Raw genomic sequence first — 17,552 nt, 5'->3', positions numbered from 1 at the left:
AGTTTATTTAATTCTTCTCTGATTTCATTCATCAGAGTTTTGTAGTTTTCCTCATAAAGATCTTGTCCAGCTTTTGTTAGATTTATACCTAAGTATTTCATTTTGGGGAGTGCTGATAAAAATAGTATTGTTTTTAATTTCAGATTCCACTTGTTAATTGCTAGTATACTGAAAAGTGATTGACTTTTTAATATTAACTGTGTATCCTAAAACCTTCTGGTAAGCACTTAATTAATTCTAGGGTTTTTTTTTTTCCTTATTGATTCCTTCTGATTTTCTACATGGACAATCATGTTCTCTGCAAACAAAGACAGTTTTATTTCTTCCTTTCCAACTTATATCTGTTATTTCTTTTTCTTGTCTTATTACATTAATTAGGAATCCCATTACAATGTTTAAAAGCAGTGCTGAGAGGGAACTTCTTTACCTTGTTTCTGATATTGAAGTTTATCACCATTAAGTATGATGTTAACTGTAGGGGTTTCTGTAGATATTCTTTTTTTTTTTAATTTTTTTTTAACGTTTATTTATTTTTGAGACAGAGAGAGACAGAGCATGAACAGGGGAGGGGCAGAGAGAGAGGGAGACACAGAATCTGAAACAGGCTCCAGGCTCTGAGCGGTCAGCACAGAGCCCGACATGGGGCTCGAACTCACGGACCGTGAGATCATGACCTGAGCCGAAGTTGGACGCTTAACCGACCGAGCCACCCAGGCGCCCCATAGATATTCTTTATCAAGTTGAGAAAGTTCCCCTCTATTTCTAGTTTACTGAGCATTTTTGATCACAAATGGGTATTGGATTTTGCCAAATGTTTTTTCTGCATTTATTGATACGATCATGTGATTTTTATTCTTTAGACTCTTGATATGATAGATTACATTACTTCATTTTTAAATGTTGAACCAGCCTTACATACTTGGGATAAATCCCACTTGTTCTTGGTATATAATTCTTTTTTATACATTGTTTAATTCAATTCTCTAGTATTTTGTTGAGGATTTTTCCATCTATATTCGTGAGGAATATTACAGTTTTCTTTTCTTATAATGTCTTTGATTTTGGAATTAGGGTTATGTTGGCCAAATAGAATGAGGTAGGTAACATTCCTTCTCCTTCTATTCTCTGAAGGAGATGATAGAGAATTGGTATAATTTCTTCCTTAAATGTTGGGTAGAATTTACCAGTGATCCATCTAGTTAGGTAAGTATCCCAAAATATAGAGCAAAAAAGCAGAGAAGTGAATTAGGAGAAGAATGAAAAAAATATGGAGAAGTAAAAGAAAAGGGCATAAATGTAATCAGTGTGATTTTTAAAAGGTCAAGAATTTATCCAAAAATATATTAGAGGAAATTTTTCCATAGCTGAAGACAAATAAGAATCTTATGAATGTCAGCAACTTGGAGGTACCCAGCACAATTAATATAAAAAATGTTCACACTTAAGTACATCCTTATGAAATGTGTTTAAGCCAAGGTTAAAGACAAAAATATTTCATGGGGCGCCTGGGTGGCTCAGTCGGTTAAGCATCCAACTTCAGCTCAGGTCATGATCTCGTGGTTCATGGGTTTGAGCCCCGTGTTGGGCTCTGTGCTGACAGCTGGGAGCCTAGAGCCTGCTTCGGATTCTGTGTCTCCCTGTGTCTCTGTTCCTCCCCCGCTTGCACTCTGTCTCTCTCTCTCTCAAAAATAAATAAAGATTAAAAAAAATTAAAAAAAAAAAATTTCATGCTTATGTGGTGGTGAGTGAGCAGGACAAGTTAGCCTTGCTGGAGTGAAAACCAGATTGGCATCAAACTTTTCCATTGGGATAAGAGAGAAACACATTCAGAGTTCTAATGGAAATTGATTCTGAACAAATAATTTTATACCCAGTAAAAACTATCAATGAAATGGGAGAGTAAAATGGTAAAAATAATGTCCTTATATGAAATATGATGCTTCGTGAAATAATGATTTTAGAATTTATACAGAAGGATAAAGAAAAGAGAAAGACAAGCCATACAAATAACAATTGCCCAAGCCCAACTGCTTAACACAAAGTAAAATTGGAAAAAAAATACAAAAATACATGCAGTAAAAAACAACAACAAAAACCCAGCAAAATGATATTGAAAACCAGGTTTCACAAATTAGCAACCCAAACTAGATTAGCAAATGAGGAGGCCTTGGAAAGAATAGCTTCAAGAAGAAGTAAATTTCTTCTAAATTGCTGTAAATTTTAAATTATTATTTTAGTAAGAAAGTGAAGGCATATGATAATAATGCATTATAAAAATTCAGTGCCCTGCTTCCTCTATTTCTCCCTCCTCCTCCCAATTTACATCTGCGCATTTCCTCCTTCCTTCCTTCCTTCCTTCCTTCCTTCCTTCCTTCGTTCCTTCCTTCCTTTCGGTTGACTCCATGCCCAACATGGGGGCTTGAACTTACAACCCTGAGACTGAGAGTCACATGCTCTACTTACTGGGCCAGCCAGGTGCCCCTGGGAATTTCTTTTTCTATCAGCACAGGTTAAATGAAATAGTTTCATCACTTTTTCTCTGAGTCCACACATATACATTAAAAGGTAAGCTCTACGAAGGCAGGTTTTTTTTTTTTTTCTCTGTTCTGTGCATTGATGTATCTTTAGCACTTAGCACAGTGCTGGTACTGCATATGCAATCAATACATGTTTTTTTTATTTGAATGGAATGAAATTGTTTAATCAATAGTATTCATCTAATTAAAATATTATAAATTCTGGCTGTTTTTAGACTTAATACATGGCCAAAACACACCAAAATTAATTATATCAGAAATAATAAATTCTATACATTTGACCGTGTAAATTAACTATATGATGAACTGACTCTGTGACACTGTGACCAAGAGAGGAGGAGGAAAAGGTAGGGCTGTTAAATCTCTCATTAACTTAGAGGGAAGTATTGACATCCTGCCTAAAATTGATGGATCAAGAAATGGAAGGTTGAATACATTGTACAAAGCTATCGACGCATCTAAAGGAATAATAAAAAAATGAAATATATCTGGCAGTGGTTGTTGAAGGAAAGTGTAAATGAGCCAAGCTCCTCATCTTTCATAAGGGGGCCCATCAGCTATACTTTGAAGCTGATACATCAAAAATAAAGGGATAATAAATTATTGTTGCGGAGGTTCGCCTCAGAAGGATTAAAAATAGGAAACTCTTAAGCTGTTACTTCTGGGGAATGCCATAGAGAAAGACCTTTACTTTTTAAAAAAATTACTCTCTAGTACCAACTGAATTTTATTGCCATGTGCCCATACTTTAAAAGTGACATTTTTAATTTAAAAATAGTTTCTAGAAAAAGAGAAGAATTTTTAGGACAGAAAAAAAATGATCCAACTGTTTGCAATTACATACTGTCTACCAGCAAGGACCATCAAACATTTTGCAAACATTATCTGATGGCGAGTGTCAGAATTTACATTTGCCAGATGGAGAAATTCAGACAAAGATGGAGGTGACTTACCCATTTTCAGTGCATCTGTGACCAGCCAGTGATAAAACCCAGGCTTCCGGGATTCTGAGTCCAAAGATAGATTTGGATTCATTTCTTCTTGGAAAAACCACCACATATTAGTATGATGATAGTTAAGGAAGAAATCCAAACTAATAGATGGCACACTCTGTGTTTAGGGCTTGGAAAATGCCTGTATTTTTCCATCCGATAATCTGGTGCCAAAATGCACATTTTTGCCTGTCGAGAAAAAGGTCAGAGCTTCTCTGAAGCACCTGATGGGAATATATATCAATTCAAGAAGTTGTGCCTACAAAGATAAAAAATGATAATCACTGTAACAACCACAATACATTTGTAAATCTCACTATATATGTATGAATAAAGATTTCCACCATTTTGTGGCTACTTAGAAAACTATATGTGGTTAATTAGCTTGATGAATAATTCTGATTATTCGGCCGTATGCCTCTATTATTAATTCAGACCACTAGCACAGGTGGAAAGGAGGAAAAATATTTGACTGATCTGGCATTATTTTACTTATTGGTTTCCCTCTTAATGTGAATTTTAAAATATTTACTTATTTACTTATTTGCCTGGCTTCCCTATTTAGTTAAAACTCTGGAAGGGAGAGAAGGGGAGCCATTAAATGATTATAGCAGATTTCCCTTGTTTTGTCACTACAGTTTCCTCTCCCTCTTCCATCCTATCCCCAACACCACACACAAACACTTCTGCAAAGTCGTATCAGGTGATACTGGCCCAATGGCCAAGATGAGCACTGGACCAAAGCAGCTGCAGAACTTAATGAGAATTTGCGAGAGGGACTTGTGAGAGCCAGACTCAGTGTGGCTGGTTGCTTGAGAAAAGAAGAGCTGTTTTAGGTCAAGAGCTGTCGGCAGCCAGATTTTCCAGGGTGTCGAAGAGAAACGGAGAAACGAAGAAGAAAGTCAATGTACAGAGTGGAGCAGAGGTGAGAGACAAATACAGTGACCATGAATTAACCTTTTTTGTAATTGTGATAGAATATGTACAATGTAGAATTTACTATTGTAATCCTTTTTGAATGTGTAATTCCGTGGCATTCAGTACATTATATTGTTGGGCAACCTTCACCACCATCCATCCCCAGAACCTTTTCATCGTCCCAAACTGAAACTCTACCCAGTGAACAATACTTCTCCAATTCCCCCATGCTCCCGGCCTTTGGTAATTACTCTTCTACATTCTTTCTCTATGAATCTGACTATTCTGGGAATTAATCATTCGTACCAGGGTATTGTTGAGAGCTGCATCAGTTAGCAATTTATTGTCTCTCAGATCCGAATTCACCCTTCCATACAGGTTCCACAATAACAAATGGAATTCCTTTAAAGCATTTCTCCCCTACAAAGAACACCTGTTGAGGTTTCTCAGGAGAGGGTACTAGAGGGATAATGCAGGAGGAAGGGGCCTTCCTGCTGGTTCTGGCAGCCGCATTGTCAGTTGGTGGTACTCTATCCCAGCCACAGGCTCAGAACTCATGGTCCCTTGGTGACTTTACAGCCCCAACCTGGCCAGTGATCACCTGGCCGTCTTGACATGGACATGGTATATTCCAAGCCTCCTGTCTGCAATGGCACCCCACTCTCTCTTCAAGCTCCTGTGCCAGACCTGGCTGCAGATTTTCTATGCTCAACCTGTGCCCCAGAGAGTTGCTTCCTGCTTGCTCACGGATTGCAGACCAGCTCTGGTCTGGGCAAATCTCTCTGCCATCCAATGGTTGCAATTCCAGCCTTGGGAAGGGGGTCCCCTTTCATATCTGTCTCTCCTTAGGTACTCTCCCTTGGCCCTAGGATACCACATAGAGTTTCCCTATATCTTATAATTGCTCTTTTATCAAAAATTTAAAAATATTTGTATTAAGCTTCCCTTATTTAAGTCACTGTGTGGTTTCTGCCTGTTGTTTACATCTGGCAGATGTAAACCAGGATAGTTCTGTGCAAACTAGGGTGTGTGTTCACCTCCTCTAGGGACGGAAGGGAAAGTCCTGACTGCATTTGAAGCTCTGGCTATAGTTTATTTCTCTTTTTTTTTAATTTTTAAAATAAGTTTATTTATTTATTTATTTAGAGAGAGAGCAGGGAGGGGCAGAGACAGAGGGAGAGACAGAATCCCAAGCAGGCTCTGTGCTGACAGCTCGATGTAGGGCTCAAACCCACAAACCATGAGATCATGACCTGAGCCAAAACCAAGAGCTGGACGCTTAACCAACTGAGCCACCCATGCACTCCATAGTTTACTTATGAAGTCTACTATGTATCTGCCCTTGGGTCTTGAGACAAATTTGTTTCTTCAAAACAAATTCTAGCTTTGTCTTTAAGAGAGCTTAAATGTGTTTCTGTTACTTGAAACTAAGGGAGGCATCACTAATAAAAATGTAATTTCACATTCTTTCAAATATGGCTCAGAAAAAGGGATAGAGGGATGAAGAAAGACTACCTAACACCAGAAAAAAAGAAAGGAAGACTATGCCAAGGGTTAACATGGCAGCAAATTCTCAGTTGAGCTTGATGTTGATGTTAGGTCTTCAGGTTCTGTGACTCACCTCTCTTGTCACCAGTGGGGGAACTCATACAAAGGGAGCTAAGTGGGGCACTGGCTGACCCAAAGATTCTGAATGCAAAGAAACAAGGCTGAGGTCGAATGAAGCCTCTTACTCCCACTGCAACCAGACTTTGAGACCTGCTCAACTCAGTGTGTATCTGAGAGTTGGGTATGCAGAGTCAACCCAAGTTCATTCACCAGGCACCTGTGAGGACCTGGGCTGCCTCACACCCTCAACTACCAGGGGGTAGAGTAGGAGCCCACTATCTAGCAGCACACTTCCAGTGAAGGGAACATTCTGGACTGGTTTTGCTCAGCAGACAGAGTAAGTCCCTGCCCATTACTAAAGCATGTCCCAGGAAATGTCAGACTCTTGCCTATCACATTTGTCTTTTTTTGTCTGAGAAGGGGTGCTGAATGGGGAGGAGACAGAGAGGAGAAACCTTCCTCCCCTGCATTTCTCTTCATATGAAGAAAATACCAAAATGTTGGTGTTCATTCCCTCCTCTATGAGCCAAGATGCAAGACCACTTCCCAACACTACTATTACTATTTTCCAGGCCAAGCCACCATTGCCTCTTGCCTGGATTGCTGTGGTAGCCTCCTCACTGTCTCCTTCCCCACTTCAGTCTATTCTTAACCTTACAGCCAGAGTGATTCCATGAAAATAGAAGTTAGCCTGTATCACTCTTCTCTTGGAAACCCTCCATTTGTTTCTCATCTCAGAGCAAAAGCCAAAGGACTTACTTTGGCCTACAAGGCCCCACACCACCTAGATTCCCATGACTTCTCTGACTTTATCTCCCACTAGTTTAATGTGGCAGACTCACGACAACAACTGGTCCTAATTCTCCATCCCTCACTATACTCACACCCTTTGCAGTGTGACTTCGACAGTATCCCCCAAAAGAAGTGGGATTTGTTCTCCATCTCTGGAAACTAAGTTGGTCTCATGAATTTCTTTGGTCAATAGAATGTGCCATTGTTTCAGTTCTGAACCCAGACCTTAAGAGGTTTTGTGTGCGCTGTGTACTCTCTCTCCTCCCCATCTCCTCTCTCTCTCTCTCTCTCTCTTTCTCTCTCTCTTCCCCCCCCTTCTCTTGTCCTCTTTCTCCCTTTCCTCTCTTCTTACTTTCTTTTTCCTTTCTCTCCTCCTCCTCCTCCTTCCACACTCCTGCTATGACATAAGAACAGAACATCAACCTACTGGAAGATGCGAGGCACACAGACATATGGAGCAGAGCTAAGTCAATCCAGTTGTCTTATCTAAGACTGAGATGTGTGAGGGAGCCCAGACAAGATCAGCAAAACTGTGCTGACTTGTAGCTGACTGCATAGGCATTGAGTGAGCCGTGACAAACTCAGCTCATCTTAGCAGAACCACCCCAGTGATCTTTAGACTCATGAGTAAAACTAAATGATTGTGTGCCACTGAGGTTCTGAGGTTCTTTGTTACTCACCATTCTTATGAGATAGATGACTGATACATTCCTCTGCCCATTCTTCTCCAGCCATAATTGCCCTCTGGAAAACAGCAGTCACATTCCTACCTCAGAGGCTTTGTACTTTCTGTTCCCTCTGGCTAGAGTCCTCTTCCCTGACCCACCCCACCCCCAATAGCTGCATGCCTTGATCCTTAACCTCCTTCAGATCTTCTCTCCAATGTCACCTTCTTAGTGAGATCTTGTCTGGACATATATAATATGATCTTCTAACACATCCTTTTCTCCCTTTTGAACTTAAAAACATTGTTTTAATGTTTATTTATTTTTGAGACAGAGAGAGAGAGAGAGAGAGCAGGGGAGGGGCAGAGAGAGAGAGGGAGACACAGAATCCAAAGCAGGCTCCAGGCTCTGAGCTGTCAGCACATCCCAACGCAGGGATCAAACTCATAAGCCGTGAGTTCACGACCTGAGCTGAAGTCTGACGCTTAACCGACTAAGCCACCCAGGCGCCCCTCCCTTTTCAACTTTAACTTTCTCCTTAGCACTTGTTGCTATCAAATATATTTTACGTATTCCTTATTTTTCTTGCTTATTATCTAACTTACTCGAAAGCTCCTTGGAAGCAGGGATTTTTGCCCTTTTTTCATTCGTTACTCTATTCCCATGCCCAGAATTATGCCTGGCACATAATAACACAATACACATATTTATCAAATAAGTAAATGAATGAGTGTGACTTCTCCATGGAATGATAGAGATGATCGGAAAATGTTTTCTTAATTTTTAAAAACTGGAAAAATTAAAAATCCCTGAATTAAATTTGTTTTATCTAAGTTCTCTTCCACCGCCATGATCGTAGTCACAGCCACCCTGACCTTCTGTCTGGATTGCTACAATTGCTTCCTAACTAGTTTTTCTGCACCTGTCCCTGCTCCATATAATCCATCACAGCCACGGTGGTCTTTTTAAAGAGAAAGCCCTGACTGAGACGGATATCCTTAGCATTGCCTAACAGGACCTGAAAGATTTGCTCCTCCCTACCTCTCCACCCTCAACTCTTCTTGCTAGCTCATCGGTCCTAAGGTTCCTTAAAATTGCCACGACCCTTCCTGCCTCAGGACATTTCCATGAGCTGTTCCTACCCTCAGGGAATGCTCATCACCATCACCATCATCATCATCATCCCTTTGCCCAGTCAACCCCTATTCATCCTTTTGATCTCATCTCAAGGATTATTTCCTCAGGAAAGCCTTCATAATTCAACGTTTTTTTTCTTTAAACACACAATACGACTTCTAACGGTAAGTTTGTGTGGCTTGTATGATGTCTGCTTTTCCCAACATATTGTAAACTCACTGAGGACTTAAGCTATTCACCAGGTCATTTGGATGAGTTTGGCCTCAGATTCACCTAAGCCCTTTGTAGAGACTTGCAGTGTCAAACAGGAACCCGTGAAGAAAAGAGCTTTTGCATAAGGAGTTGAGTCTTCCAGGAAAGACTCAGCCCTGATGATATTTTTGTTCCTTTCTAAAGCCACAAAGGTCTATAAACCATCCCTCCCCGTGACCACCGCCAGTCCATTAGCAGTAGAAGCCAGAGAGAATATTTACATTCTAAGGGGTTTGTACTGAAGAATGACACCTCTCGTCATTCTTGCAATGTCATGATTTATGCAATCAAGTCTTGCTTTAGAGGACAGCCATTAGCCACAGGAATGGGCACAGCAAGAACAGCAGAAGCAGTGGTGATTAACTCTAGCTGGGATTTTAGTCTTCTATTGCCGTGAACAAGTTGCCACGAACTAAGCAGATTAAAGCAACGCGAATTTATTATCTTACAGTTTCATGGATCAGGATCCAAAGCACAGCTTCACGGGATCCCAGCTCAGGGTCTCACAAGGCTGCAGTCAGGGTCAGGCTGTAGCTCTCATCTGACACTCGAGGTTCTCATCTGAGCTCATTCAAGGTGTTGGCAGAATTCAGTTCCTTGTGGCTGCAGGAATGAGTTCCCCATTTTCTTGCCAGCTGTCAGCTGGGAATCATGCTCAGCTCCCAGAGGCCAGTGGCTCTCCTTGCCACATAGGCCGTTCACCACATGGATGTTTTTAATTTTTTCCAGGCCAGCTGGAATGTACTGTTCTGACTTCTCTGTGACCAGTGGAGAACGCTCTCTGCTTTTAAAGGGCTTACCTGACCAGGTCAGGTCCACCTGATAAGCTCCCTTTTTGCCATATAATATAACATAACCATGGGGGTGATATTTCACTGTATTCAGAGGTCCTTCTGAACTCAGGGGGATTAGACGGGCACCACACTGGGGGATCCTGCCTACCACAGGCAGCTAGGATCGCTGATCTTAATAACAAAAAACTACTGAGGTTATATTCTTGCCAACACTGTGCTAATTACATTTCAGCATTTAATCTTTGAAATAACCTAGGAGGTAAATTCTATTACTCTCCTTGTTTTACAGGTGAAGAAACTGAGGCTCAGAGGCCAGGTGACTTTGTCTAATTTCACACAATCAGTAAGAAGCATAACCTACATTTTGAACTTTGGTCTTTCTGACTCCAGAACTCATTCTTTTTCACTTTACCTCATCGAAGCTGGTTCTCCTGTAACCAGCAGAATGATGATTGTCAGTATTTATGGCTATAAATACAGGTAGTCCTGCCCACACCTCAGGAAATAGGTTCTTCATAAAAATGTTCTTAATTAACCTTTAATTAACTAAAATGTGTTATCCATATCCTACGAAGAACTCTAGTTGATAATCACTTTAAACTCTTAGTGGAGTTATTGACTCAGGTATAAACTGGTGTTAAAAGCTTTCGGCATAAGGTTATTGGGGCACCAGACATTTGTATAGTGTTGCCAAAATAACACCACCCAGTTTACCTTCCAGTCACAAGGGTGAAACCTTAGTGCTACAATGGAAGGGTAAGATTGCCATTTGCCTTAAGTTCAAATGCTAGGATCCCTAATGGTGGGTCGGTCAGAACATACTTATCTTACGACAAAATGCAGTATGAATTTCACATCTCCTATGATACAATCTAGATAACAAGGTTTAACCTGAATTCATTATGACTTTGCGTTTGACTTCCATTTTATGAAAAATAAAGTGGGTTAGAGAAACAGGCTCTAGAGAAACACAGAAAAGGAACTAGTCACATCGAGAAAATGGGATGTTTTATAGATAATTGCCCAAATCCATGTAACAAGCATGATATCATGTCTTTTGTCTATGGCAAAAGAGCTTAAGAAATATCCATGTAATGAGAATCTTGTATATTCATGCCTGAATTGGTCCTTAACTGGACAAACCAGCTAGAGAGGACATATGGGGGATGACTGAGGAAATAAAAGGTGGACCAGGTATGAGATTAGATGCATTGACATGGAAAGTTCCAGATTATTAACCTTAGAAAGAAAGCAATTACAAAACAGTCTGTAACAATTTAAAAAATAGTATATTTCTCATTTTGAAAAAGATATGTAAGAATACATAAAAATTCTGGAAGGGTATACAATAAGATTACCAGTGGTAATCTCTAGTTGGTGGAAATAGTGTTTTTATTTTATTTGTTATTTGTTTACCAGTACATGTGATGCTTTGCAATTATAAGATACTTTAAAAATATATATATGTTAAAGTTTATTTATTTATTTGAGAGAGAGAGCAAGCGAGAGCAGGAGAGAGGCAGAGAGAGAGGGAGAGAGAGAATCCCAAGCACGCTCCATGCTGTCAGCACAGAGCCCAACGCAGGGCTTGATCTCATGAACCATGAGATCATGACCTGAGCCAAAACCAAGAGTCGGAAGCTCAACCAACTGAGGTGCCCCAATGATAAGAGATTTTTAATTTAATAAAAATGAAAGAAAGTCATTAGTATATAAGTTTTAGCCTAAGCCATGGGAGTACATGAGATTGCTCAGGGAAGGGGCTATCCAGAATAAGAGGGCTAAGACCACAGCATTCAAAAACATCAAGATTTCAGAGAGAAGACCAAGGAAAGAGAGCTAGTCAGAGACTGAGGATGAGCCATGAAAGAACAGAAGAAGCAGGAAGGCCAGGGAAGGGGAGGTTTCCAGAGGAAAGGATAGTCAGGTGTATCAAATGCTAAGGATGCGCAAGCAGGATGAAGAATAAAAGGTCACTGACTTCACGGTAGGAAGTCAACAAAGACTTTTGCACGTGGAGGGATAAGGAACGAGAGGTGGTTCTTGTAAGGAGTTGGTAGTGGGGGAAGGACACAAGACAGCAAGTAGAAGTCAGTCGTGGTGCCCATCTTTGCACAAGGAGGTGAGCAGCGACAAGTTGCCACTCAGGTGTGTTCCAGGTAAAGGAAACACTGGAACACTGCTCCTTTACCCAGCGAGAGTGGCGCCCCCTGCAAGATGTAAAGGGAAGGCTCTATGAAGCCGGCAGAGCAACAAAGAGTTAAGCAACTTGTCGGTAGATTGGAGAAGGCCAGTGGGAATGGAGAAATTGAAAACCTAAGACTCGAGAAGGCAGGATCATTTATAGCACAGGATGCCGGGAACCGGGTGGAGCACAGAGGAGGCCGGTGACCCTGTGCAGGACTGAGGCTGGCTTCCTCTGAATCAGAGTGAACGCTCAGGAGCCAGGACCAAAACCAGGCAACTCTCACCTTCTGTTCAAGTCACCAAACTGGTGATGATTAACAATGATAAGTATACTTGGAAAGCAGGTTTTCTAAGGGACAGTGTGCTGGTGTTTAAGTTCTGCAAAGCCACATTAGGAGGCACTAGACCATGTGGGCCTCGCACATTATTGGAGCAGGAGGCTGCCCACATGATGGGATTTGAGGGGTGGTCCATCACCCCAGGAGTATCTCCCATGGGTTTTTCTTAGTGATAGGTGCTGTGATGAGTGAATAGACAGTGGAAGGTTTGGGGTCAGTAGATGAGTTTATGGTCTATCCTTTCTGTCACGTATACTTTTTGAACTTCAGTTTGACTTGCTTCAGTGAACATTTATCAGATACCCACAGGGCGAAAAGGGCACTGTTTTCAATACAGCCCATGACATTTCATTTGATCCACAAACTGGGTGAAGGGGCTGGAATAATCTGGGGCTGTACCTGCAATGAGAAATAGACAACAGTTCTTGTGTGCCCGGATCAGAGAATTGCCTCCCTGAAAAAATAAGCCTGAAGAAAGAACAAAGGTGCCATGTTCAGTCTGATCCTTTCCTTTCTTTCTCTGTACTCTCTTCCCATCGCCCCATCACTCAATCAGAAAGCCCCGATGTCCTCTGGCCTCTTCTGCCCCATCCAGTCCTGCCTTGGTGCTGCTGACCACACAGCAAACTGTCCCTGGGTCAGCAGGTCTCAGATGTGCCTGCAACACTCCAAACTGGGGCTTCACAGAGACCACAGACATCTTCCGGGGGACTCAGCAGCTGCTCAGGGTCGTGCAGCTCAGAGTGCATTAATCAAATGTTATTATTCCCCACCGCTCTGTTTGCTGTGTCAGTTAGATCTGGGACAAGCTGTTGGTCAGAGGGTTTGCTCCCCGGTGCCTGTTTGTAGACACTCATCTTCCCAATTTATCCTTCAACCAATACTTTGTAGGACAAGACCGGTATCCCCCATTTTCCTCACAGCTTTAGGAACTCTGGGGCTTTGCACCAATGTGTACAAGGTGTAGAGATTCCAGCCAAGAGAAGAGAGTGGGAAGGAACACTGCAGCGGGAGGGAGGGCTGGAAGGTGCTGGGCCATTAATTACAGCTCAGTGGGGACAGAGAAGGAAACAGCAACTCGGAGTGGAGCTCCAGAGCAAAAGCAAACAGGAAGGTTTTAATGAGCAAGTCCCTGGGAGGAAATGACTCAAATGGTTTGGAAAGAGTGGGCTTCAGAGAGGCTGGAGGCAACATGTGTGGAGCCCCATCCATAGGGAGGGAGTGGAGTCAGCCGGAGGCAAGCAACTGGGGAGGGGCATGCAGGACTTTCTTTTTGGCACCCAGAGATAGCAATCAGCCTGTCCACTGGGGGCTTTGCCCCACATGTCCATGGGTGGCAGTTGGAGAAGGGAGTCTCAGGGCAGGAACAGCTGTTCCATTTGCAGCAAGGTTGAGAAAACCCTCTTGATTCTCAGTATGGCGGTGCGGGGTGGGGAGAGAGGCTGAGATTGCTTGGTCAAGGATCTGTTTGGAAAAGGTGCTGGCACATCCTGGGGCTGGGCTGCAATGAGGGATGCACAACAGCATTTCCAGGGTCTGGAACACAGAACTTGCTCCCTAAAAAAAAATGCCGACAGACGAGCAAAGACGATCGTGTTGCAGTCTTGGTGTCTGCATCAGAGAGAGAAGCATTTTCTGATTCAAAAGTCAGGGCATGGTATCTGAGAAATTTTTTTCCCTAGTTTCTGAATTTCTGCACATGGAATGCCTTAAGATGGTATAAAATGAGATCATACTTATCATAAATGTACCAAAATGAATTTATTAAGAATTGTAAAATTGTATGAAATTGGAAGTGCCCTGGAGAATCTGGCATGAATGAGCACTGTGTTTTGAAACAAAGCCTATCTGAGCAGAGCTCAAGGACAAAAGTCTTCACAAATCATGAATTCATTAGTTTCTTCATGAATCAGGAGTTAGGGGAGAGGGGAAGTGGGGAGAACAAGTTCCCTTCTGCGGGGTGGGGGGTGTGGGCGGAGAAGCTAAAGTCCCTCTGGTGTGTTCAAGGATGTGGATGCTGGGGCCGGGGACCTAGCCTTGAGCCCTTGCTCTTGAGCGTCCTAGCTGCGTCTCGGGCAAAACTGAGCTCCCCGATTTGCAAAGTCAGGACCGCACTGAGTCCACCAGGTGGCTGTGAGAATTCCAGCCATTCCACTGGGTACCTAGACCAGTACCCGGCATGGATGGGGCATGTCTAAGATAGCAGCTCCTTTCCTCTCTTCACCCACACTGAGTGATATAGGGAAGGATGTCCCAGCTTGGAAAGGTGTCAGTCACGGAAAACACCCTGCGGTTTAGCAGACATTTGGGAACTCCGTCTGAAACACTCCTCTCAGGCAAGTGGGTGAGGAGAGAACACCGGGCAAGTCAAACTGTCTGCTGCCCAGCACCCACCACAAACCAGTAACGGGTTGGGCTTCTCACTGGCTGGAAACCAGCACAGAGAGGAAGCAGCAAACACTATGAGAGGAAACAAAGTTTCCTGTTCAATGAGGGGTGAGCAAGAACCTGGCGATTCTGGAAGAGCAAAAGAACAAGGGCAGCAAAGGGAGGAAAACATAAACAAATGAACTGTGGAGCACCCGGGGTGCATTTTATCATTTTATCTGACGGGAGGAGCAGCCTGTACAGAGAGGATGTAGGAACCTCGATTATGTTACAAACCATCACGAGGAACTTCCAGCCTTAGCTGATCCAGCAGGCGGCTCTTGCAGCAACTTAAAAGGGCATATAAAAGCCACTCACCAAGGCCCTCCTGCAAGGGGACTGGGGGAGGTCTTGTCATTTCCACCCAAACCCGGCTCTCAGAGCTGTCACTACTGCATACCCTGGCTTTTTCTAAAAAGGTCTCTGTCGTTTCAATTTCATCATTTACACCACTTGCTTCAATGATTCTCAACTTGGCATGTTGCTCCATGATTTTGCTACTTTCTGAGTCACATGCTTTTTACCTACATTACTAGTGGGGCTTGGGGTCCAGCCTCTGAAGGAGGTTGCCAAAGCTTCCCATTCCTTTCCCAAGGCTAGCCAGTGATGCGTGTTGTCAGAAACACTCTCTGCCTCAAAGTCTCTTTTTCTAATTCTAGATAATCCTTGGAGAAAGATCTCAGGCTGGGCCATGACTACCTAAGAGTTCAAGACAATTCAGATGAATACGTATTTGGGCATCTAGATGTGGCCGGCACGATGGGGGAGTCCAAGGTGAAGACTTAGCTTCGACTCTCCAGGGCTTTGCTGCCTAGAGGGAAACCATATATAGGGTCTATTTGTTTTAATGCTTACTAAGCACTAAAGTAAAACGGGTTAATTCTTGGTGTTTTATTGTATAAGTTAATATGAGAAAGAATGAAATCTGGCCCTTTGTAGCAATGTGGATGGAACTGGAGAGTGTTACGCTCAGTGAATTAAGTCACACAGAGAAAGACAGATACCATATGTTTTCACTCTTACGTGGATCCTGAGAAACTTAACAGAAACCCATGGGGGAGGGGAAGGAAAAAAAAAAAAAAAGAGGTTAGAGTGGGAGAGAGCCAAAGCATAAGAGACTCTTAAAAACTGAGAACAATCTGAGGGTTGATGGGGGGTGGAGGAAGGGGAGGGTGGGTGATGGGCACTGAGGAGGGCACCTGTTGGGATGAGCACTGGGTGTTGTATGGAAACCAATTTGACAATAAATTTCATATTAAAGAAATAAATAAATAACATGCTAATAACATAAATGAAGCCTAACCTAAAGCTACACTAGGTCTCTTACAGGCAGGACACGTGCCAGGTAAAAGAGCAGGCTGCTGGCGTTCTTTCCAGGCTGTGGAGGAAGGGTTGACCAGAAGTGCCCCTTTCACAGGTGAGGGACTATGTCCACAGATTCCTGGGAACCACAAGCAGGTTCCAGGAAGCGTTATCACAGAGGAGTTTGGGAGGGCACCAAGGAGCACGTGTTACTGAGAACAGACGCTCTTTCCCCAACTTTCTCCTGCTTACCCTGCTAATCCTGGTTCACAGAGACCTTACCTCCTATTGCTCATCTCCACTTTAGTCACTTATTCAGGAAGCAGCAGATTTGCCGTGTGTCAGCTACTGTGCTAGGCTCCGGGGACTCAGTCCTTGCCCCCAGGGAACTTGCACTGGAGAGGACCATTGCGTTTGCACTATATTCTCAGCTTCTCATTCTTTTCCACAGATGAAGTCTTTAGAATCCTGCATGGAATTCCCACCCTCACTTTTGCAGATAAACAATCAAGCCTCCTTTTATTTACTCAACCACATACCTCGAAGGGGACGTGCACGAGGTGTGTCATTTTCTCCAGGATTTTTCTTGGTGCCATCTGATTCTAGGCCAGGAACCTGCAAAAAGCAAGAACTTTGGAGTGAGGGAGACATGGATTGGGACAGTGAAGTGCCTCACAGCAGTGGATGAATCTTCCCAGGGGATTTTGGGCAAGAGGGAGTGTTAGCATTAGTAGAGGTATTGTGTAACAGGACACGATGGCTAGGACGTCGGGGATTTCCTGGTAAGGCAAGCAGGTCTTATTTTCTAGGGTAAGGTAAGCTAGTGAAAGCTGAGTTGGAGGACTGTGGTTGGTGTTTGTTAAGTTTCCTTGACAAGTGCTTCCCATAAATGCAGGCTGACTTAGGTTCAGATTTGTGATGTGGGCAGGTCCACTGAAGTGGCCTCCATTTTGTGGGTCCCCAGATACAAATTAACATTATCATATTTTTGGTTGGGTTCCTTGGAAGCAGAGCCTGAGGCAAAGTTTTGGGGACATGTGATTTATTGATTTATCAGGAAAAACTTGTAAGTGACAAAGGGAAGCAGAAAAGTGAAGGAAAGAGTAGAGCAAGGATGTGGTCTCAGAAAATGCCAGACGTGATCCATAGAAAACTCTGAGGCATAAGTGATATCACAGAAATCTTCTCACCACAAAGCAAGAGGGCCAGACTTCTGTGGGTTGGGAAGGGGTGTGTGTGTGTGTGTGTGTGTGTGTGTGTGTGTGTGTGCGTGTGTGTGTGCGCGTGTATGTGTGTGGGTATGTGTGGGTGTGCGTGTTGGGGAGGCTTGACCTCACAGCTGAGTCATCTTCCATTAGCTGTAAGGGAAGCTGTGAGCTGTTAGCACATGGCTGCTGTAGGATGGGTTCACCAGCATGGTAAAAGGGACGTGGGTGGGACAGCAAATGAATCCATCACACATAGGTTCAAATGCAGCGTTCACCTTCACAAGTTAGAGTGACCATTATATCAGGTGATTGTGAAAAGCCCCTGGTACAGTAACTGTCCCTCCCTCTCCCTTCAGGCACTACGAGGCAGAAGATCTTGACAGACCAGCCCAATC

The 17,552-nt window shown here is 43.0% G+C and overlaps 1 protein-coding gene and 1 long non-coding RNA gene across 4 annotated transcripts in view; both read right to left on the bottom strand.

Annotated features, from left to right (window-relative positions):
* LOC109253880 (uncharacterized) overlaps positions 1-9,467 on the bottom strand; it is a 48,266-nt gene extending 38,799 nt beyond the window's left edge. The window contains exons 1-2 of one of the 2 annotated variants that reach the window (XR_008424645.1): positions 7,528-9,467; positions 3,491-4,373 (exon numbers count right to left, since the gene is read on the bottom strand). This is a non-coding gene — a long non-coding RNA (uncharacterized LOC109253880). The remainder of the gene's footprint in view (positions 1-3,490; positions 4,374-7,527) is intronic. The other variant, XR_008424646.1, reaches the window with a different exon arrangement.
* A 270-nt stretch (positions 9,468-9,737) lies between these two features.
* TSEN15 (tRNA splicing endonuclease subunit 15) overlaps positions 9,738-17,552 on the bottom strand; it is a 103,065-nt gene continuing 95,250 nt past the window's right edge. Inside the window, exons 6-7 of one of the 2 annotated variants that reach the window (XR_002074570.2) lie at positions 16,489-16,564; positions 9,738-10,126 (exon numbers count right to left, since the gene is read on the bottom strand). The gene's annotated coding sequence lies outside the window, so the exon portion shown is untranslated. Of the gene's footprint in view, positions 10,127-15,804; positions 16,565-17,552 lie in introns of those variants that run through there. The other variant, XR_008424644.1, reaches the window with a different exon arrangement.

The sequence above is a fragment of the Panthera pardus genome, unplaced genomic scaffold (assembly GCF_024362965.1).
Source record: "Panthera pardus isolate Hobbes unplaced genomic scaffold, ASM2436296v1 HiC_scaffold_21, whole genome shotgun sequence".
Taxonomy (NCBI): Eukaryota; Metazoa; Chordata; class Mammalia; order Carnivora; family Felidae; genus Panthera; species Panthera pardus.
Note: the sequence above shows the minus strand (reverse complement) of the source record. Positions and strands in the feature narration are given on the sequence as shown.